This window comes from Danio rerio, chromosome 3, assembly GCF_052040795.2.
Source record: "Danio rerio strain M-AB ecotype USA chromosome 3, GRCz13ab, whole genome shotgun sequence".
NCBI classification, from domain to species: Eukaryota; Metazoa; Chordata; class Actinopteri; order Cypriniformes; family Danionidae; genus Danio; species Danio rerio.
In genome coordinates this window covers 42,340,539-42,363,750 of record NC_141023.1, presented here as the reverse complement: position 1 = coordinate 42,363,750, position 23,212 = coordinate 42,340,539, and the positions used below count along the sequence as shown (strand labels likewise).

The window sequence follows — 23,212 nt, the reverse complement described above, 5'->3', positions numbered from 1 at the left end:
TTAAAATTCGCAAGTAACTCCGAGTTTAGTTGCTTGCTGTGTAAAAGTGATGTGTTAACATGTCACATTTTGCACTGTACAGTTCTCTCACGTGGCACACATCCCTCTTGCCTTCAGTGTCGAACCCACACCATTTATAGCCTCGCAGTAACCTACAATCTTATTATGAGATTTAACTTTGCCCTAACTGGACTTGTGGATGAGCAGTGCTCTAGTCCCGCTCCTCAACTCAACTAATAAATGACTGGAAATAGTTATAAGGCGCTGTCGCTCGCGTTATGACAGACAAAACTACTCTGCCATGTCTCTGTCTGTGCGGAATACATAAAGGCTCTGCCTTGAATTAATCACTCGCTCTTTAATGGATCTTTGAGGATCGCGCTTGACGCAGTGAGGAGCTGCAGCTCTTTGTATTCCGAGGCCAAGAGGAACCTTGTGCTTTTTTTGCCCCCGTCCGGTATCTACTGCCTCTTAGAAAATGTCAAGGGGGTACATGGTGACATAGGGACCCCGGTTTGGTTACGGAGAGACTCTTGCTTCGCTCTGCGAAAGAGGTAAGTGAGAAATGCTTTGGAATGTCGCATCTACGTCGCTTCAAATGTTGGGTTTGTCGGACGAGAAACGGAATGAGCGCAAGTGTATTCTGAGAAATGTAAGTTATCCATGTAGCTCTTGTACATTCGCGAAATTGCAACAAATGCCTCGTTGCGACTTGTCGAACTTAGAAATGCATCGTCTATGGGTAGAGTTTGACTGCGCTCGTAAGAACGAGCGTTAATTCGCTTCGTTTTACATTAATGCTGAATTGTATCGACGCTTTAATGTGTACGCGACTTGTGAGCGCGTTCTTTTGGAATCATTTGACATTATTCATGGGGTAATTTGACACGCGATGCATTTCTGCGATATTATGGGGATTCATAAGCTACATTAACCAAGTAAACGCGCTAGTTTAGGTTTGCTGAACTCTGAAGCGTCTCACTTAGCGATGTTGATGTTTGACAATCTTATGTTTTTATTCGCTTATCTCCAGAATATCGCCAAAGGTTTCAGGACCCTGGACAGCAGCCTGGGTTGGTTTGCCGCTAGAGTTCGCCTTCAGCCATAAAACTGACAGCTGATAGCCTCTTTCAGTCTTCAGTCACTAGATTTTACCGAGTAGCCATTTGTGCGATATGTGCACGTCAAATAAGCTTATCTTAGCAGATCGTGTGTGCGATTACAAAAACAAAGCTGGGAAAGTTTTCCCATCCGAAACCTGTGTTCATTTCCAAAGTGGTGTCCACTGAAAGTGTGTTGCTTACTGAAGGCTATTTTCACAAAGACTATTTGTTTTTACCCGTTATGTGTAGTGTTGGATAAAAGCGGTGCATGGCTGTCCCTATGTGGAGTTCACGTTCAGATTGCTAAATTAAGAAATCATTTGAAGCTAGAAGACTTATAAATTATTCAGAGACATCATAATTGAGTTAAGATTGAATGCATGACGGAGGAATAATTCCATGGGATTCAGGAATATGTGAACCAGCATTTATGCTTTAGAAAAACTTTTTCTTTAAATCAACAGTTCACAAAAGGGAGTTTAAATATAGAGAACACATGGGAAAAAATCACTTGGTGTCAGTGTAAATGGTTGTTGTATGTGTTGTATGCTTTAAACTGGGGAATGTGTGTACAGTAAACACAATTGATTTCTTGACTTGACAAAACTGTACAGTTAAAGTTTGAGACTCACCCTCAGAATGATCCTCAGCATAGTAGGTCATCCGAGCGACACGATTCAAGAAAAGAGCTCAGCTCGTTGTGTTACTGTCAAAGCAGTGTATTCCAGTAAGAACTGGATCAGCAAACAGAGCGACGCTGTCTCAGCTTGTAACTAAAGCACCCATGCTCCTCAAAAGATTCAAATACACTTGGCAGGACAATCTTTTTTGTTTGTTTTCTTTATTTTATGACATAAATGACAATCAAAGTTCTCTTGAATGGATTTTTTTTTAGGATTTTAAAAGATATCCAGGAGGAATGTAAATAGCAGCGTCCTAAAGAGATGTTTTGTTTTGACTAGAACGTATTATCAGAAAAAGTACAAAAGAGCCATCACTGTGGTAATAACACTTAGATATTATTTGCTACGCATTAGATGCTGATATGTACCTGTAAGATATAAACATTCACCAATTAATGGTAATAGGGGTAGAAAGGGGTTTTATTTAGAAAAGCTAACTTTTCCCACAGTGACAGCTTTTGTATATTCTTTTCATCATGAGAGTTTATGTTGCCTGTTTTTAAAATATCATCATAGTTGTAAATGTTAAATTGACGACATATTTTTTTTAAAGTAAAACAGGGTCCTATAAAAATACTAAATAAATAAATAAAAAAATAATAACAAATACTATTTTAAAAATGCATTACTGTCAGTAAAAAGCAATATATATATATATATATATATATATATATATATATATATATATATATATATATATATATATATATATATATATATATGTGTGTGTGTGTGTGTGTGTGTGTGTGTGTGTGTGTGAAGCTAAAACAGGGAAACCCTTAAATAAATAAATAAATAAATACTATTTTAACAACTTGGTACTATAAGTAAAAAACATGAAAAAATCAAACAAACTACATTATACAATATTTAAAAAATAATAATAAATAAAAATCTTATTGGGGACATTAAGGCACTCCTGAGTTAAATCCAGAATCCTAATAAGCCCGAACTCTCTTAATTAGGATCTTAGTGCATGTTTATATTGCTAAAATCATTCATTAAAAAGCATACCGTTGCTTTACAGCCTGAACATATATAGCATACAGGCAAATTGCACTCCTTAAACTTCTGATGGACTGAAAATCACTTAATCAGTTGTTAAACAGCGAACCTAAATCATTCTCGACTTTCGTCTTGTGCCTAACCATAACGCACTTTTAAGAGAAGAGTGTTTCACAAAACTAAACCATCATTTGTTAGATGCGTGCATCTCTCTTCTCTCTCTCCATCTCTCTTATCTTGATTATGCAGCTTGAAGATTGAGTCAGCTGTTTTGTATGCAAGGTGTCTGAGCCAGGCTCTTTGTGGAGGAGAGAGCAGTCGTGCAGCGGATACAGAGAAAGACAGAGAAAGTGAGAGAGATGTATAGATGGATGGATGGATGGATGGACAGACCATATGTATATGTGCAGTGTTGGAAAAACAATGCTTATTATAATATCATATTATCTGGCGTTATGAAAAGCATTTGTGCCTGCAGGGCTCACATAAAGCGTAACGAATGATGAATTATGTGGCCGCCCAATGTGTTCAGTTAATACATGGAGTCATAAAACACAAGTGCAGTTGTTGGTGTTATGTGAGGCGCAAGGCTTTTACAGCAGTAGTCATCAGTGTAGTGTGTGCTGGTAATGGAGAAGGACAGCTGTGAAGCCATCAGTCGGAGAGATGAGTACCGTCATAAAGGGGGGAAATTAAAGACAATATTTACATAGACATTGGATGCAATCAAAGCTATGAGATGTTTGCGATTATTGATTTATCATTGTGGAATATAAGAGTTGTCTTGTGGATATATCCATATATGTTTTGTAGTATGATAAAAAGTATCCAACCAGAGCAAGGCAGATGTATTTTAGTAGATATTTAAATATGTTATTATATTATGCATAATAAATGATACATATATGATACATTTGATTAGGAGTTATATTTGTTATATATTAGCTGTTAACACACACACTTGCACGCATGCACACACATGTGCACATACACACAAGCAGACATGCACATGAATATATGCAAGCACATGCGCACACATACAGCTTCACTATTTTTGTATTTGCTTAGTTTTTTACTTGCCATGGCTTCATTATTACAAAAATGAAGCAAATTTTAATAAAATCTGTAAATTTATTGTTGTTTTTATACCAAAATATTATCGAAATTTTGTAAAATGATAGAATTGATAAAGGAAAAGTAAATATTGTAAGCAATATAGATAAGAACTAATGTTTTGAAAAAAAAAGATTACACTGTCAATTAAATAAGTTTAGTATTTATTTCATTCAACAATAATAACCCAACTATTGAAAAAATGCTTAAATTGTATTGCTTGCGAACTAAATTAGCATGCACAAAAATAAAGCAACATTTACATATCAGAGTCATTAATTAGTAGACTATTGTGCAATCTGTCGGACAGTGATGGGTGCATGGTGCGTTCTCTTGGCTTAGTACCATGTCTTCGACAGTGGTGATATTTTCAACAGTACAGGCAGTGTGTGGACGAAACTCTCTGCCAGATGACATGCTGATCCAGTGCGATCAATTTTTGCCAACAAATAATCCAATCCACCTTTTATCCAGTTTTTAGTCAGAAATTTACAAAGAAAACATGAAGCATTGAAGCCTTTTAGGTCTTGTACACCTTTGATCAAACTCTTATCTTCATTCAAAAGCACCATTTTTATTTAAGCTGCATGGGCCACAGTTTGCTTTAGACATTTTAAATTACAGATAAAATGAATTTCTTACAATAACCCCACATCGGCATCATGCTGGAACTTTACCCAACTAGGTGAGACAATAAGAGCCCTATTTCTCTATTCCTCCATCAGTCTCTTAGAGCTGAGTCTGAATGGGGAAGCAGGATCTGTCCGTGGTCCTGAACTCTTCAACAGGCTGCTGGACTTGAGTGCCTCACTGGCCTTTGATTCACTGCCATATGAAGGATGTACTTTTGATGGATGTTGCTTGTTTACACACCGAGACGGCATCCTTTTGATTTTAAATTGATGGAGATGTTGTAAGCCTGTGGCCATGTCCCTTGCGCTTCAACACACATTAGCAGCTGGATATGTCTTGCAGCAAACAAAGCTTTTTACTATACCTGAATGCTCCAGAGGCTTCGATAGATAGTGGCATGAAGATTTGAGACTAGGTTGGTTTTTGTATCCTGAACATAATACCTCTTGGCAGCAATGTACCGATGCATGTTGGCATGGTTAGACTGTGAGTTTAAGGATGGTTTGAAATGTTAAAGGGTTAGTTTACCTAAACCTGAAAATTCTGTTATCATTTACTCAACCTTTACCTGTTCCAAACCTGTTTGAGCTTCTATCTTCTGTTGAACACAATGATTTATCCCTGTAAGTAATTAAAATCCAAAGTGATTGCTCAAAAAATATAGATTTAATTGTGTATTATTTAATAATTATTATAAATAATAATAATAATAATAATAATAATAATGATTACCCTTCTGATGGATTTGCAATTTTATGATTAAATAGCAGTTTTTTTATTACACATTTTGTAAAATGATATGTATAAATATGCAAATTAGGTTATATTCAATGCATTAAATATGCATTGATTTGCATACATATCTAGCGTATACATTTACACATTGGATAAAGCCAGGTTCAGTATTTTTTGACATCAGTCAAATGTTCTTGCAGAGGGTTTATTTTTCCATAATATATAACAAAAATAATATATAGAAATACCATAAACAGACACAAAAAATAATAAAAATAATACTAATAAAAATAATAATAATGACAATAATAATAATAATAATAATAATAATAATAATAATAATAATAATAATAATAATAATATTAATAATACTTTTTCAGTTTTTGTAGAATATAATGTATATAATTAGATAAATTATATATAATAGTATAGTGTTATGTTAAAGTTTATGAAACCCTTAAAGAATCTGTTAAAATGGGAAGGATTTTCATAATATATTTTATGTTTAAAAATGACATATAGCCCACAAGACACAAACATCTAGCTAAAAAATTACCCAAAATAACTCAATTAAAAAGTTTGTGAACCCTTTGTTTCTAATACTATTTGTGGCTTATTGATGGTCTACAACTTATTTTTTGCTTTGTGATGGTTGTTCATGAGTCCCTTGTTTGTTCTGAACAGTAAACTGCCTGTTGTTTTAAAACAATCTTGCAGATTCTAGGGTTTCTTGCATCTTTTGCATATTTGAACCCTTTTTAGCAGTGACTGCATGATTTTGAGATCCATCAAACCCTTACTGATGCTCCAGTAGGAACATCAGGCATTAAGAGAAAGAACAAAACAAAACAAAAATAACAACAACAACAACAAACTTAAGAGTGTATTTTGAATATTTTCTTTCCAATACACTGAAAGAAAAAAACATACTTGATGAAATGCTTTATGAAATCCTAAAAGACCAAAAGCTCCTAACTGATCACTGCATGAAAAAAAAGGCCCCCCAAAAAAAGGCCCCAAAAAAAAAAAAAAAAAAAAAAAAACCTATGTTTTTGCCAGCAGTGTCTTCCTTAAAGTTTTATTGTATCCCGAACATAATACCTCTTGGCAGCAATGCACTGGTACGCGCTGGGAGAGATTGACTGACAGCCTTGGGACGGCTTGAAATTGACAAGTAATTAAAATCTAAAGCGAGTTCTCAGAAAAGGAGAAAATGGAGGTTTCGGTGAGCATCTGGCGGGCCTCAACGGCGTGTTAAATAAGTGACTGGAACTTGCAGATAAGGTTAGAATTACAAAGCCGATGTCCTTACAGCCTTTGCCCTTGAGTGCTGTTTTATTTCAATTTAGCAAAGCAAAGATTGCACAGTTGTGGCGATTGTATCTCTCGGAAAGCACACAAATGGCATTAACAGCTTCACCTTGAATCAGCAGCTTGTGTGAGTCATTAAGCGCGTGGCTGACGATTAGCGAGTGTCGTGGCCCATTCTAACCTCACCAGCAACACTGCAGGGGCCTCAGTTTACTTTTGGAGACTGCAGATCTAACGCCAACGGTGTCACTGTCAGCTGCAGATGTGTTCAATGCAATACCCTTAAAGCTAGTACAGTAAGAACAAGTTGATTTAGAGGATCCAGTGTTTTGCATCTGGTGGTACAGTGTCTGAACTGAGCTTATAGTTAGTTAGTTAGTTAGTTTGGTAGTTCAGTGTTTCTTAACCACAGTCCTGGAGGACCATCAACACTGCATGTTTTAGATGTTTCATTTATCTTTCACACCCATTGCAGGTCAATTAATATCTACAAATGAGGTGATAATTTAAATCAGGTGTGTTTGGCTAAGGAGACATGTACATGTGCAGAGCTGGTGGTCCTCCAGGAAAGTGGCTGAGAAGCACAAGAGTTAGTTGGTGGTACAGTTAGATACTGAAAGTTATGTGCAATTGGATTTATGCATAGTTTTTATGTGGAACAACTTAAAAAATATATTTGTTTGTGCAGTTGAAGGCAAAATATATACGATTAAAGGCAAAATTATTATCCCTCTAAAAAACTGTAACTGTTTTTCATATATTTTTTAAGTGCCTAAATGCTGTTCAATGAAAATAATTTTGTAATTGTTTTGTAATAATTATGATAGTTTAAAAATCTAGTTTGTCTTTTGTCTTTGCCGTGATGATAATATGTTATGTACATACAAATTTACTAGTTATTTTACCAAATGCTATTCAGTTTTAAATGCAATAAGAAAATGTTAGAAGGTAAATTATACAAATTATTTGACAAAAGTAGTTTGTTTGGTATACTGACTGCATCCGAAACTGAATACTTCCATACCATATAATAAGAGACAATTCATGAACGGAAGTGAAGCAACGCAACTTGCTCACATTCATTCTGTATAGAACATACTTTTTCTAAAAGTTGAGTAGTATGCAGTACCTACTGAGTAATAGGCGGTTTTGGATGCAGCCACTGTAAATAAATAAATATTAAAAATAAATAATAATTTATTAAGGCGGCTAATGATATTGACCTAACTTAAAAAAAAAAAAAATAAAAAATAAAAATAAATATATATATATATATATATATATATATATATATATATATATATATATATATATATATATATATATATATATATATATATATATATATATATATATATATATATATATATATAAATATACAAGAGCAAATACAGTGACATTTTTCTACTCTGTTCAATATAACTTGGAACACATTAGAAAAAGTATTTAAAAACTTCACAGGGTGTCCAAAAATTTAAGCTGGTAAAAACCAGCTTAAATAAAGTACATGAAAGAAATAATATATTTGATAAATATGTTATAAATATGTTTTAGGGGATAGTAAACAACAGCAAATTATACTATTACACCCAAACAAGCATCTACACTAGCACATTATTAAATACCCTCTCAAAAACAGCTTAAATATGGTTTATTTATTATTTATTGTTTACAAACATGTAAATTAGTGCATACTAAACGGCTTATGAAAAATTAAAATAAATTAAATTTAATTAAATTTAATTAAATTTAATTAAATTTAATTAAATTAAATTAAATTAAATTAAATTAAATTAAATTAAATTAAATTAAATTAAATTAAATTAAATTAAATTAAATTAAATTTAATTTAATTTAATTTAATTTATTTTAATTTTATCCATTTTCTTTTCAGCTTGGTCACTTTATAAATCAGGGGTTGCCACAGTGGAATGAACTGCAGACTTATCCAGCATATGTTTTTACACTGCAAATGCCCTTCCAGCTGCAACACATCACTGGTAAACACCCATACACTCTCATTCACACACATACTGTACTCTATGGTCAATTTAGCTCACCCAATTCCCCTATAGCGCATGTCTTTGGACTTATGGGGGAAACCAGACCAGCTAAAGGTTACCTATGCGAACACGGGGAGAACATGCAAACTCCTCACAGAAATTCCAACTGACCCAGCCAGGGCTCGAACCAGTGACCTTTTTGCTGTGAGATGATTATGTCCTTCACTGCGCCATCGTGCTGTCCTACATGCATACAAATATGCAAAACACATTCATTGTTACATTCTTTTTACCAGATTTTTCCCCACACATTACATCTGAAGCCTTTATCCCATACAAGTCATTGATCCACACACAAAGCCCAAGTTAAGATACATCTTTAAATGCATATTGTTCATTTTTTAGAGTGCATGATTATCCATTGCCAGAAATGGCCATGCAGTTTACTGCCGGCTATTACTACTGTATGGGCAGCTCCAGCAGTGATCAGTCTCCACACTGCAAGGTATCAGGGCTATGCAACATTACCTCGTCTTCTTCATCCTCCCTGTGAAGTAATTAGAGGTCGAGATACAGAGTAGAATGACTGTATACCTGCTGGCCTGGAGCCGGACAAGATGAATATCCTATGCATGAGAATCCATTAAAGCTGGTGATACATAACAGGTTTGTCAATGCTCACTTCACTGCTGCTTTTATTGATTGAGTTTTTGTGCGGCCAGTGACTCCCTCTCTCTCTCTCTCTCTCTTTCTCCTGCTCTCTCACTCTCAGTTCAATTAAATTCTCTCTCTTTTTTTTGTTGGATATGCATGCAGTGCAGATATCAATCAGACTGTGGTGCATTTAGGGGTTATGAGGTCAGCATAATCATAAACTATTGGTACATCAATAAAATGTGACATTTGTGTGACGTAAAAAAGACAAGCTGTGCTTATTTCAAGATGTTGTTTGAACAAAATGAAGGTGTATGAATAGGTGTATAAATATTTGCACTAGGTAGGTATGCATGTGTTTGTTTGCTTGATTTTGTATTTATTTAAGTATATAAAGCTGCACAAAGTCCAAACAGTAATGATATGTAATAATATTTTACATTTATTTACTTTTATCCAATACAACTTACAAATCATAAAAGAAGACTTCAATTCACAAAAAATGTTTAAAATAACCGTTTTCTAATATAACATATTGTATATTTGTATATGTACTCCACAATTATTTTTATTTGCTGAGCTCATTCAGTTTCAGTAGTTATTGGTGCACACAAATTGACAATAGTAATTACTACGGCTGCTGAATATATCATTTCAGCATTGATATCGCAGTGTGATCATATGCAATAGTCACAATGCGGAATATTTAATGTTGAGTTTGTATTATAATTTACCATTTGCATGTGTTTTTGATGCCTGTCACTTTAAAACTGCACTTAGGCATATGAAATTGTACCATTTGTAACTTTAACAAGGATTGATTTTATTGAATTATTTTAATACATAACATAATTATTATGTTTTAGACTTGATCAAACTAACTGATGTGTAAAACAGTCTGTTGTACTAAATAGATTTTAACAAAGGTTTATTTACATTTTTATTGTAATACGAAAGCTGGATCTTTTTTTCTTTTGTTGCACAGTATTAAGGAAAGAATATCAAAATAATATATATATATATATATATATATATATATATATATATATATATATATATATACACATATATATATATACATATATATATATACATATATATATATATATATATATATATATATATATATATATATATATATATATATATATATATATATAGTTATTTTAATTATCAATTTGTTTAGAATTAAACACACAATCTGAAATCAAATACCCACTTACTGTATAATTGAAAGTATTATGTAAAATAAAGTACTTGAGTAAAAGTGAAAAAAAAAAGTGATTACTCAGAGTACTAGTTACTTTTTAATGTACAATATTCTGCTCTGTAAAGCTTCTAAAGACTTTTACTGGTTCAGATATCAAAGCTTGTATTGGCCTGTTTACACTCAGATATCTTTAGTCTGAAACTCAGGTCAAAAGTTTTACTTTCAGTTTAAAGCATGGGCAGACTCACTAACAAGCTTTGATTTAAAAAAAAAAAGGTGGAGTAGAATACCTAGCTTTATTTGTACTTAAATAAACATATACTCACAAAAGCACAAATGCCAAAAAATCTGCTCAATTCAAATAACTGGAGTATTTCCACCCTCCGAATCATTAAATAATTATGACATCATAACAATCTGAAATGTTCCAAGATACGATTAGAATAATGGCTAACATTCAGTCGGTAGTGTCACTGTATTTAACAGGATCGATATTCTTGATCACTCTGCTTGTCAAGCAACAGCTGACGCTTGCATATGCTTCACACACACTGTAAAAATTGCTTCTCATTGAATGAAATGTCCATATTGCAATCACTGTAATTAGTTTGCATGGGACACAAGGCCTGTGCTATGACTCTATTCCAAAGCCAATATAATACTTGTTGTGCAGCAGTCCAAATACAAAGCAACAGTGTATTTGTGGGTGGCTTCTTAATAAAAAGCTCAAGTCTTGTAGTGTGCAGTTCTTAATAAGACTTTTGGCTGGAAGGAAAGCCTTCTGTCCTCAGCTGGTCCCTCGCTGAGTCATACAAGGACATTAATACTCACATCGAGATCAGTGCTTTCTGCTTTGACTCAAATCGTTCTTTGAACGAACTACATGCTGGTTTTCTGCTTGCGAATAGTGTTTTTTTAATATCCGCTAGAAAAGACATCAACTTCAAACCCAGTACTCAGATGAATGGTTTAAAACAAGCTGAATATATGAATTATAATCATAAGGAATGATTATTTGACAGTGATTTTGTTGATTTTAAGAAGTAATAATATAATTTGTAATTTTCAATAACAAGTTGGTTTTTACAGGGGCAGTTCACTGAAAAATGAAAAGCCAAGATGTAGGTGACTTTTAATTTCTTGTAAAACATTGGATTTGCTTTCGATTAAAACCCTGGACTTTGATAAATAATAAAAAAAAAGTCTACAAGTAATCTTGGCTTTAGGATTAGTAATTTAATATAAAATGTTTATTAAATTAATCATTTTAATAATGCAAAATCTTAAATATGTTTAATAGGTGATAAAAGAGTGTTGTTCAAGGAGCTGTAGGTAATAATAAGTCAACAATAATAATAATAATAATAATAATAATAATAATAATAATAACAATTGGTAACTGTAAAATAATAGTCCATTCATAAATGTTGTTAATTTTAGTTATTTAATAATGTGATCTAAGTATAACCAATCTTCTACAAAATTTATTAATCATAGTTCAACATATAACAAAGTTTGTAATCACAATTGGTGAACTGTGAGTTATCATGAACAATGAGCATCTTTATTTTCATTAACTAATGTTAAAAAATCAGTAAACACTTGAATACATGTAATGTTTATGGTTTGTTCATGTCAGTAAACACATTAACTAGCTTTAACTAATGGATCATTATTTTAAAGTGTTACCTGATAATGCACTCTTCCTGGTGATCATAATTGTAGTGAACAATTGGAGAGAACTATTGTGAAAAATATATGTATGTCTACCTAACATAATTGTGTAAGTAGTAAAAATAATACGCAACAAATGCATTTAGAAGCAGTTGAGTTCCCCCTTCCTTTCCTCATAATGGTTTGGCCCACTGCTTGCTTTCCCAGTTCATCTCACGTACTCTACATAAACGAGTCAGGGGTGCTGCCGCAGCTCAGTTAATATTAAATTCCAGTAAGTAAATAAAGCAATTCTCTTTAATGTAGTTGATGCAGAATCATTCGTAAATTATTTGTGGAAACAAATTCTGATTAACCTACCGATGTCATTTTCCATAAGTCATATGATATATTGGTGATTAAAATGTTGCTTATCTAGTTAATGTTAGCTTGTTTATACTAGCTTGTTGCATAGTGCACTGCAACTAACACACCAAAGCTCTTTCTTATGCATTGTTTTATTTGCGTTGACTTGGGATAATGTTAACTTAACACTAACTGCCACAATTAGCATATTGTTTAGCTGTGCATTTTCTAAATGAGCACTGTGCTAGGTCTGAATTGACCCTGTATTATTTTTTGTATAATTATTTTCTATTCTGTCCTTAAGTTTTTTATTTAACATGGACATTTCTGGACATATATGTACATTTATACACTACCTGACAAAAGTCTTGTCATCGATCCCTGTTGTAAGAGCAACGAATAAATACTTGACTTGTTGTTGATCATTTGGAAAAGTGGTTAAAGACCTGTTGGAACCGGCATGGAGCCAAGATTGTCAAAGAAATCTGTCAAATTCGGTGAAAGAAAAGTCATAGTTTGGTGTTACATTCAATATGGGGGCATGCGAGAGATCTTCATAGTGGATGGCAACATCACCAGCCTGAGGTATCAAGACATTTATGATGCCCATTACATTACAAACCACAGGAGAGGACAAATTCTTCAGCAGGATAGCGCTCTTTCTCATACTTCAGCCTCCACATCAACATTCCTGAAAGCAAAGAAGGTCAAGGTGCTCCAGGATTGGCCAGCCCAGTCACCTGAAATGAACATTATTGAGCATGTCTGTGGTAAGATGAAGGAGGAGGCATTGAAGATGAATCTAAAGAATCTTGATGAACTCTGGGAGTCCTGCAAGAACGCTTTCTATGCCATTCCAGATGACTTTATTAATAAGTCTTGGATAGCCTACAACATTTTTTTCAGGTAGTGTATATGTACAATTTGACCATGTTATTTGTGTCCCCTACACAAGTTGCTCATGATAATTTTTTATGTATTATCCACCCTATTGTTAAATGAAATTTACCCCCATGTGGTTAGCTTATCTTACTTTAGCTAGTTGGTTTAGTTCATGACTAGAGCTGTGTATTAAGCAACCACTACTGAGAAAATGAATATGTGGAAAAACCTCTGGAATAAAGACGTCTGGAAACACACTGATGCACTGATGAAACTGGAATAAGTCTGCAACGGTTTGTTTATCACGTTTCAAGATTTGACTTCTTGCCTAGTGGGACAGTGATATTAGGAATGTGTCGAGAAAGAAAGTGCAGAAATAAATTGAGAAACAGGTGCAAGTACATGGAAACAGCCAAACTACCATCTGGCAAAAAATGCTTCTGGCCTCTGGAAGAAAAAGAAACAAAAAAATAAAACTGCCTCATACTAGCAGATCTGATTAATGTCTTCGTCTGCTCACTAAAGACAATTCAAACAGATTGGGATATTCTGTAAAACTGACAAAAATCGGAGGATGTCTCTGCGGAAATGAAACGGGGAAACAAAGGTGATATCATTCATCGTGTGGGGCTGTACATATGGCGGTAGAGGAGGAAAAAAAGCTGTGAAAGCAAACACCATGTCTGTCTTTGTGTCAAGTGTGTCACTGTTTACCCTCTCCTGGGGAAAAGCTCATTTAGAATCTGACTGTGTGACTTGTTCATCACAGTAAATAATACTTCATGCCCACATGACAATTCAAACAGTCCACTCTTCCAGTTTCCCTCTGTCCTAGTATGTCCCCCTCCCCAATCAGCCCCAATTGAATCTGCACGGCAATTTATCCACGTGTAGAGGCGTATCACATAAAAAGAGAGAGAGCAGCTTCTTTTATTTCTGACAGACTTATCTTGTCCATGGTAAGAAGTGTGCGGGAGAATGTTTTTCTTTGACAACATTACAAAAGAAAAGAGTCAGGCAGGTCGTTCATCCTTATTCAAGCACACCGGTAGAATGAACTGTGCACTTTACAAATGGCGACATTTACCAGCAGATATCAAATATTTTCCCTCTTTTTGGAGATGACATGTTGTGTTTTTTTTGTCGGGCCACCAAGACATTTACACAAAACTTGAACTTAAGACTGTTGCAGAACCAATGTGCAATGTTGATCAACTGGATGAACACAAGGCATGGTATTTTTTCACAGATAAACAAAAATGCAGTTCATATACATTGGTGTTATGCAAAGAGTTCTTCCCTGTGCTCCTTAGTTGAAACTGCTAGTTACCCTTTGGCGAATGTTAAATCCACCAAGATTTAAATGTGACCCCTTGCCCCATGTCTATTGGTCCAATGCACTCTCATTTTCCCTCTAATTTGCAATAACCCAGTTCATATCTAGTTTAAGTCAAAATGATTAGCCCACTTGTGATTTTTGTTTTCTTTTTCAGATATTTACCAAATTATTATTAATTTGAAAAAAAGTCATATTTTTTATTTTAGCTAGAATAAAAGCAGTTCTTCTTCTTTTTTTTTTTTTTCCAATAGTTCAAACTTAGATATTGCTTGATAATAATAGCAGCTTTGGCATGAGAACCCTGAGCTCTGAGATAATTGAGCGCAGGCCTCCCACCAAGTCAATTAGTATCCAAGAGGGTACAAGATCAAGAAGTTTTTGAGAGCTCCCCCTGGTAAAGGAGTAAAGGGGTGGATGGGGGATTCTTCAAAAAATGAAGATGAGAGAGTAATGTTAGTCGGGGTATTTATAGTGAGTTTGGAATGATCCGATTGGCTTACTAATAATTACAGATGAGAGACCAGCTGCGATCAATCATATCACAAGCTTCTCTTGAAATTAAGCTGCGGTCACACTAGAGTATGAGTTTGCAAAATTCTGTCATATGGCACTGCGAAAAGGGGCGGGATTAAACAAGTTGATTAGACATTTATAGTTCACCAAGCTTGAACCTTTTAACACAGCAATCTGCGAAACTTGACGCACAACCATGCATTTTCAGTCTGACACATTCGTGTGCGTATGAATGGAAGTCTATGGGGAGAAAAATGCAGTGTGATCGCAGCTTGAGTTTGTGAAACTTTACTTAAAACCCCTTTAAGGTCAATGTCATTAGGCCCCTTAAGCAATATATATATATATATATATATTGTTTCTTTTTTTTTTCTTCTTTGCCTAATTACCCTAACCTGCCTAATCAACCTAATTAACCTAAACAGCAGGCACAGAAAATCAAAAAGATGTCAGACTGACGTTGTACCTCAACATTGTGGTGACGTTGCATTTTGTTTAAAAATGAAAATCTGGTTGACGTCAAATTTCATTGTCAGGCCGACGTCAATGTCCAATGTCCAGCCTAAAATCAACCAAATATTAATGTCTAATGATGTTACAACTTGGCATTGTGTGTAAGTTACCACTATGACGCCTATCAGATGTTAGATTTTAGTTGTCATACCTGACAAATAAATGTGAGTATTTGGCGTCAATATGCCATTAGTATAAGATTTTGCTCAACGTTGGATTTTGGTCACTTTCAACCTAAAATCAACCAAATATAAACATAATTTGACGTTGTTTTTGGATGTCAAAATAATGTTGTCCTTAGACGCTGGCTAGACATTGAATTTCGGTCACCTAAATCTAACCTAATATTAGCATCTTATGATGTTGTGTACCTGCTGGGTTTAAATTGCACTTTAAGCTGATTACTAGAATCTTGAAAAGTATCCAGTAAAACATTACGTTCTGTCATCATGGCAAAGAAAAAAGAAATCAGTTATTATATAATAGTTACTAAAACGATTATGTTTAGAAATGTGTTGAAAAATATTTATATCAAACAGAAATTAGGGAAAAATATAAAAAACGGGCTAATGATTCAGGAGGGCTAATAAACCCGATTTTAACTTTATTTAGGTCTTTTTTAATATCTGGTGTCCTTGAATACCATGTACTTGTAATCGCCAGTGGTGTTGTCTCCGCTAGCGATTACATCCTGTAGTTTATTGCAATCACCAGCTGTGAATTCTTTGTTTTAGATTACTTCTTAATGAACTACAACTCCCAGAACTCTTTGCGCTTATCGATTTCTGCAACAGCTGACAATTATCTGGACATTCACACACTGACACAGCTGCTGCTCATTTCCACTGATTACAAGAACTATATATACATGTCACTTTTACTCACACATTACCAAGTCTTGTTTCATTATGAACATTATGAAAGGGTTTGATTTTTCTGTGTGTTTGATTCTTGCCTTGTTTCTCATTTGATCCATTGCCGCCTAGTCTGACCTCTTGCCTGTATTTTGACCATGATTATTGGATTACCCTTGTTATACTGTTTTGCTCCTGTTTTCGACAATTGCCCGTATGACCTCAATACCCACAAGTATTTTGTTAACGTCCACATCGTAATAGTGCTTACAAAAATATTTACTAATTGTGTAAAGTATTGCAAAAGTCTTGTTTTTATTGAAGTGAGATATGGTTAAAGTTTGGGACAAAATTGGGGGAAGATTTATTGGATGGGTAGTTTTATTGGGTGGATTAAATGCTAAGCAAATAATTGGTTCTCATAATCAAAGTGAATCTCAATTCTTGTGAGGTGATACCTCTCAGGAGTGGTGAGAGTTTACAGTAGTCTATCGAAAAATAAACCCAATCCAGTGACAGGCAATGAAGGCTATCCCATCTGGTCTGAGCCATTAGAAAGTCTACTGTCGCACAAGTTACTCAATATTTTAATGATGCTTATGGAAGGAATGTGTCACAATACAAGAGTGCATATCACACTCTGCTGTGTATGGGGCTGTTGAAAGGCCTATGATGGGCACAAGAGAGCTGGAGTTTAGACCAATGGAAGAAGTTTACATGGCCCAAACAGTCAGATGGATGATAGTGTACATGTTTATGAGGGGAGATGATGACACTAGGATTGACACCCTTACTTTGGGCAATGTTCTGTTGGAAAACCCTGTATCTTGATGTTAGTTTGACGTGCCAACTAGCTAAATATTGTTACAGACTATACTCACTTGTGAAAGTGGCCTCTTTAATAATGAGTAATGCAGGACAATGCATGACATCGTTCAGAAATGATTCAGGGTGCTTTCACACTTGGTTGCCTAGACCGTACTCAAGTTCGATTGTCCTCCCTTGCCACCTTCTCTGTTGGTTTGTGTTCACACTGTATATTTTCCTTCGGAACTCCAGTACACTTGCACATTGAGCTGCTGTTATGTGTATGGCTGTTGCTAGTTGGCCACAAAAGCAAAGAGCCAAAATGGAAAGATGTAGGCACATTGCAGTCTTTTGATTTTGGACATAGAGAAATTATCTCACGTCAATCTGCCGCAAAAAAAAAAAAAAAAAAATATATATATATATATATATATGATAAATGTTCAAAACATACTGCAATGTTTGCAGAATCTGTTTTTGGAGGAGATAAGCAGATATTATCACTGTTTGCCCTGGCTCGGTCTCGATTGTCACCAAGGTACAGTATGTGATACACAGACACACACATGAATGAACATAATGAAAATGATAGTTTTTTGTACTCTTGGGGGTTCTCTTCCATTTTTTGGTACAATTGCATTTTTAGGTAGACTCGGGTACAGTTTGTTGGTGCGCACCCGAGTTCAGAAAAATTCACACTAGCTAAACGTACCGAACTCTGATGTCAAACAAACCCGGGTCCAGACCAAATGTGCTAGTGTGAAAGCAACCTCAAGGTCTTGCCCTGGCCTCAAAATTGACCATATTCAGTCAGGCACATATGGTATGTGGTGGACCAACTAGCTCAAACTATCTATGGTGGCTCCACCTATAAACGCACAAGAGTTGTAGAATTTGCTAGAAAATTTTGACACAGAACATCTTCATGGGCCTCCATCCATCGTTGGGTTGGCACTGTTTTGGCAGCGAACCAAGGATCAGATTAAGTGGACCAAGGGCATATTAAGCAGGTGGTAATAATGTTTTGGCACATCTGTGTCTTTTGCCCAAGTAGAATTTTTTCTCCTTCTTGACTGAGTTGAAATGGCAAACTCACAATCTTCATGCAAGTTAGAAAAAAAAAATGAGTAGATGTTTTCAGACTCTTTCAGCCATCTGTCCATTTCCTGGATCAGTGAAAAATCACTCATATTTAGCAGAGAGCAACACTTTCAGTGGATTTCAGAGCAGATTTTTTCAGCAGGAATTTGAAGTAGTTTTACTGCTGAATGTGACCAAGTGCTGAACCAGAACTATTGTAAGTTTTTATTACACGGCCGTCTGGAATACTTGATTCTCATCGGTAAGTCAAGACATTCCAAGGTACATTTCCAGATAACGGACACTGAAACTAATAACACAGTCTGTTGAGTCATCTTGACTATCAGTAAAAATAACATATATATTATTATGAAAGTCACGCCCACTGATTTTTAAAGGGCTATTAAACCATTAAAGCCATTAAGCACCAGGCTTCGGCACGGTACACTTCTCGTGTGAGTGCAAAACGCGCATGAGCCCAAAACTGACGACGCGACATCACTTTTAGGGGATGGTTTCATATAGATTAAATAATTATTCTTGATTTTAATTCATTTACGTTTGAATAAACATAAACAAAAAACACTGATCACACACTTAAACTCCTAGAGACAAGACATTTAACATGAACTGAAGTTGTGTTTTTTTTTGTTTTTTTTTTAAGAAGATGAGCGGCAAATCTGGATTTCACTATTTCCAGATTCGCAAAGCTTTTGGGTAAAATTTTTTCCTTACAAACATATGTACCCCTGTAATCCACACATGTGGGTCCAAACATGAGCTGTGCTCTCATCCGGGGGGAATGGAAACAAAACCTTCGTTGCAGCACATTTATAAACGCAACATCGACGACCCATGTCTCCAAACAATTATTCTCCTACTTGTCTGAATTACGGTTGGCAACACACTGTAACAGATAAAAGGAGTCTTCGAAGCTAAATATTATTTAAGTTGCATCTCGTTCACAATAGAGCACTCTGATTGGTTCGAATCAAGTCTTTCTCATGAATTAATGAAGAGATGTTCTGAAAACTCAATGATGTCACTTTGTACCGGCCGGTACAAACAGCCAATATCCACGCTGGAATTTACACAATGATCTCATCGCTGTGACGTTGTTTCAAAATTCCTTTTTAAATTGGAAGAACAAATTTGCTCTGAACACATATATTTGACTTTTTAGTGAAATATATGTGTCCTATAAGTGATTTATTAGCAATGTGGGACACATATATAACTGTCGGAATCTCAAAAAAAATGTGTTTTGGCAATTTGTGATACTTTAACGATTGGTGCTATCTTGCGGCTGAATTTATCTTATAGGTTGGTGTATGCTCCATTCAACTGCTTTCATTCCTGTCTGGTTTATGTTTATTTAAATAATTTGTAAACTATCATGGCTCAGAACAGCAGCCACATATTACTAAAGTGCAACATTAATCCCATTTTTTCGTAAATACCTTTAAGGACTTGTGGCTTTTCAAAGTTTAGGAAATAATTAAGTAAAATGTCTTTTAAATTCTATTGACTGCGGATTGCACCAGCTGCCAAGATGGGTTTTAATGCATCAAATTTTAAAGGCCTCTAAGCATTTCTGTCATGATGCACCATTCAGTACATTTACTTAGGGTTGGCACAGGCGTTGTACTTGCCTCAGTGCAAGCATCTGTCTATAATTAAGGACCAGGGTTTGTTTTATATCATTTATCTGATGCCTATTTAAGAGGTCATATGATTAAAGAACATTACTTTCATTAGAAATATTTGTAAAATAAACTGATTTTCTCTTGCAATGCTGAGAGAAAGAGGACAGTTACCATAGAAACTGCCTCTGAAGTTGCCGGAAAACATACAGTACTAGCATCCTCTTATTAAAAATGTGCCAATATTCACACAGTTTGTTGGCTACTCTGTATGCTGGTGTGCCAATTAGACTCCCTCACTGCACAGTGAATGAGACCTCTGTTCGCCTCTTTTACTGTAAATTTAATTCAAGGGTTTACATGCACCTGGATATAACTACTGGACATACATCATTCTAGAGAGCTCTTAGATCCATATTCGCTCAATAATGAGCTGGTGGCTTGATATAAGGCTGCTAGTTTGACAGCCTGCTATAGTATCACATCCAGATTTTTACAGACACCCAGGGAGTTCTGGAGTGGAAGCAGACATCTTAATTGCATTAATGATTAGGTCATTTAGTAAGCACAGAGTTTATTGGAGAGTCCATCCATGGCCTTCCCAAAGGGAAATTTAATTGCTCACTGGCTGCTCATAACTCAGGAGACTTAACTGAGATCACAAATCACACCTGAGTACTCTATCTATCTATCTATCTATCTATCTATCTATCTATCTATCTATCTATCTATCTATCTATCTATCTATCTATCTATCTATCTATCTATCTATCTATCTATCTATCTATCTATCTATCTATCTATCTATCTATCTATCTATCTATCTATCTATCTATCTATTTTTAAGTGCTTAATGTGAATTGTGCAGCTATTTGTCTGCCCATCCATCCGTCTGTCCGTCTGTCCGTCCGTCCATCCATCCATCCATCCATCCATCCATCCATCCATCCATCCATCCATCCATCCATCTTTTTAAATATGTGATGTGAATTGTGCAGCTATTTATATCCATCTATCCATCAATCCATTTTCTAACAATTGTTTTCAGCCCATCAATTGCATTGGATCTATCATTATTATTTTCTTGACCATTTAACTGTTGTTGAGCTTCAAGAAACAAATGAGGTACAGCTGACAGTACCAAAAGAATCAGATATCACAGCTCAGATAATTTTATCATAGAAAAAAGTCTTACGAAATATGTTAGAGTCCATAACCTAATCACGCTGACATAACCTCTATCTCTTTTGAAACTCTATAGGAGACACATTTGAGGTAAAAATAAGCAAAAAAAAAAAAAAAAAAAGAAGGCGAGATGAGCATTTCTTCTCAACATAATCCCACTGTTGTCTAACAGAAACCACTAGAAATTTCCTAGATGGTCTCAGACCGTTTTTTTTTTTTTTTTAGATAATGTGAAACTAAACAGCAAAACACTACAGATTATTTTACAGCCTTTTAAACGTGTTGGTGTTTGTCATTTGATGTTTCTGCCTCGAGTGCTTCCAGCTACACAGACCTCCGCCTAGTCATTTCCACAAAAAGCGGCCAATCCGATGATGGATTGCGGCCTAATGAAGGTGGACGTAGCATTGGGCTTCCAGGGCAACAACTTCACACAGCAACACCTACTGAATTAAATCAATTTAACTCAGTATATTTGTGTGCCCTTAGCAATAAATTCGACCTCATCGCACGCCAAGCTTAAAGAAAGCCTTTTCACGGCATCCCAATTCAGATTACACTGTAACAATCATTCAGCCGCCTTTTTATCCTGCGTCTGCTCGCAGCCTTAGCCAAAGTCCAGGTGGAATTTTGTAATTACGTTGGCATGTTGTCCCTGAAATAGCAATGTCGCGAAATGATCAAAACCCATCTCTCATTTTCGCGTCAAAACAGTCCCGCCAAATGAGGCGATAATATGCGAGCCCTTCATGGCAGCCCTGCTCATGTTGTATGAGGATGACTTGCAGGCCTGCAGTTTTAATGATTATCATCCAGACCCGACAGCTGGTGGAAACAGAGGTGCCTCCCCAGCTGCAGCGATGCTCCACCTGTTGTCTTCTTACCCGCGTGCCCTCTGCTTCTCATTAAACAGCGCCAGCTTTCAGAGCCAATCAGAATGACCCACTGATTAGCAATTGTGAAGGTGGAAAAAAGATGGAAGGAGAGTGAGAGATACTGTAAATGAGAGCGAAAGAGAAAGGAAAGCACTTTCTCACCATGGGATTGGAGATAGTGGTGCTCGTGAGGTGTTATCCGAGAGATAAATATGGATATTCGCGGAAGCACCGCGTGCCAATTACAGCTTCTCACTTTAGCGCTGGACCACCTGAGCCAGAAAGCAGTAAGAGAGTTAAAGACGTGAGAACATGTCCTCTGGGCTCCGCTTGAGTAGAAAAGAAGAGAAAAGTAGAACGTGATCGGGCCGTGCTGTGGGTATTTACTTCCTCCTGATCCTATCTCTTTTACTGAGCCGCGGAGTAAGTGTACATGCTGTTAAAACATCCCGTAGATTTAAAGCTGTACGGAGAGGCGCGCTCCAGTTTCACAAAGATATCAGATGCATGTAAAGTGGGATATTCTCCTCTTTTCATTTTGAAGTGTGTTTATGAGTAGCAAATCAACAGGTTATTCTCAAATGAGTCTTTTAAAAGTCTAGATCAATTCGCAATGCAATATTTAACAGGCAGAGTAATACAAGGCAATCAATCAAATGGGCAATTGATGAATGTCAAGGAACTCCGAAGCTTTAATTTTCTGAAAAACGCAAAATGGGAATAAATATTTAAATAAAAGTTCTCTGAAAAAAAAGAAAAAAAAGAAGAGGGAATAAATCTGTAATAAACGCTTTCAGATTTTAATGCTAGAAAAAAAGAGAAAGAAGAGGCATTTTTTTTTATGTTCCTTGTTGGAATTTCTGTTACATAAATACAAAGAGCTGTCAGCAAACACTCTCTGCTGTATTTTACTCTTAACAGTTTGTGTTTGAACATAAGAAAATAATTATACAGCAATTTTAAAACTATATCAGAAAGAAAAAGCATTCAAAGGATCAGTTTGATGCTCATGTTTGGCCTTTTCTGCGTATGGGACTCAAATGTCTATAAAT

The 23,212-nt window shown here is 35.3% G+C and overlaps 1 protein-coding gene across 2 annotated transcripts in view; it reads left to right on the top strand.

Moving 5' to 3' along the window:
• Window positions 1-353: 353 nt before the first annotated feature.
• Window positions 354-23,212, top strand: part of elfn1a (extracellular leucine-rich repeat and fibronectin type III domain containing 1a) — a 191,551-nt gene continuing 168,692 nt past the window's right edge. For both annotated transcript variants that reach the window (XM_087245003.1, XM_087245002.1), the window contains exon 1: window positions 354-554. The gene's annotated coding sequence lies outside the window, so the exon portion shown is untranslated. The remainder of the gene's footprint in view (window positions 555-23,212) is intronic.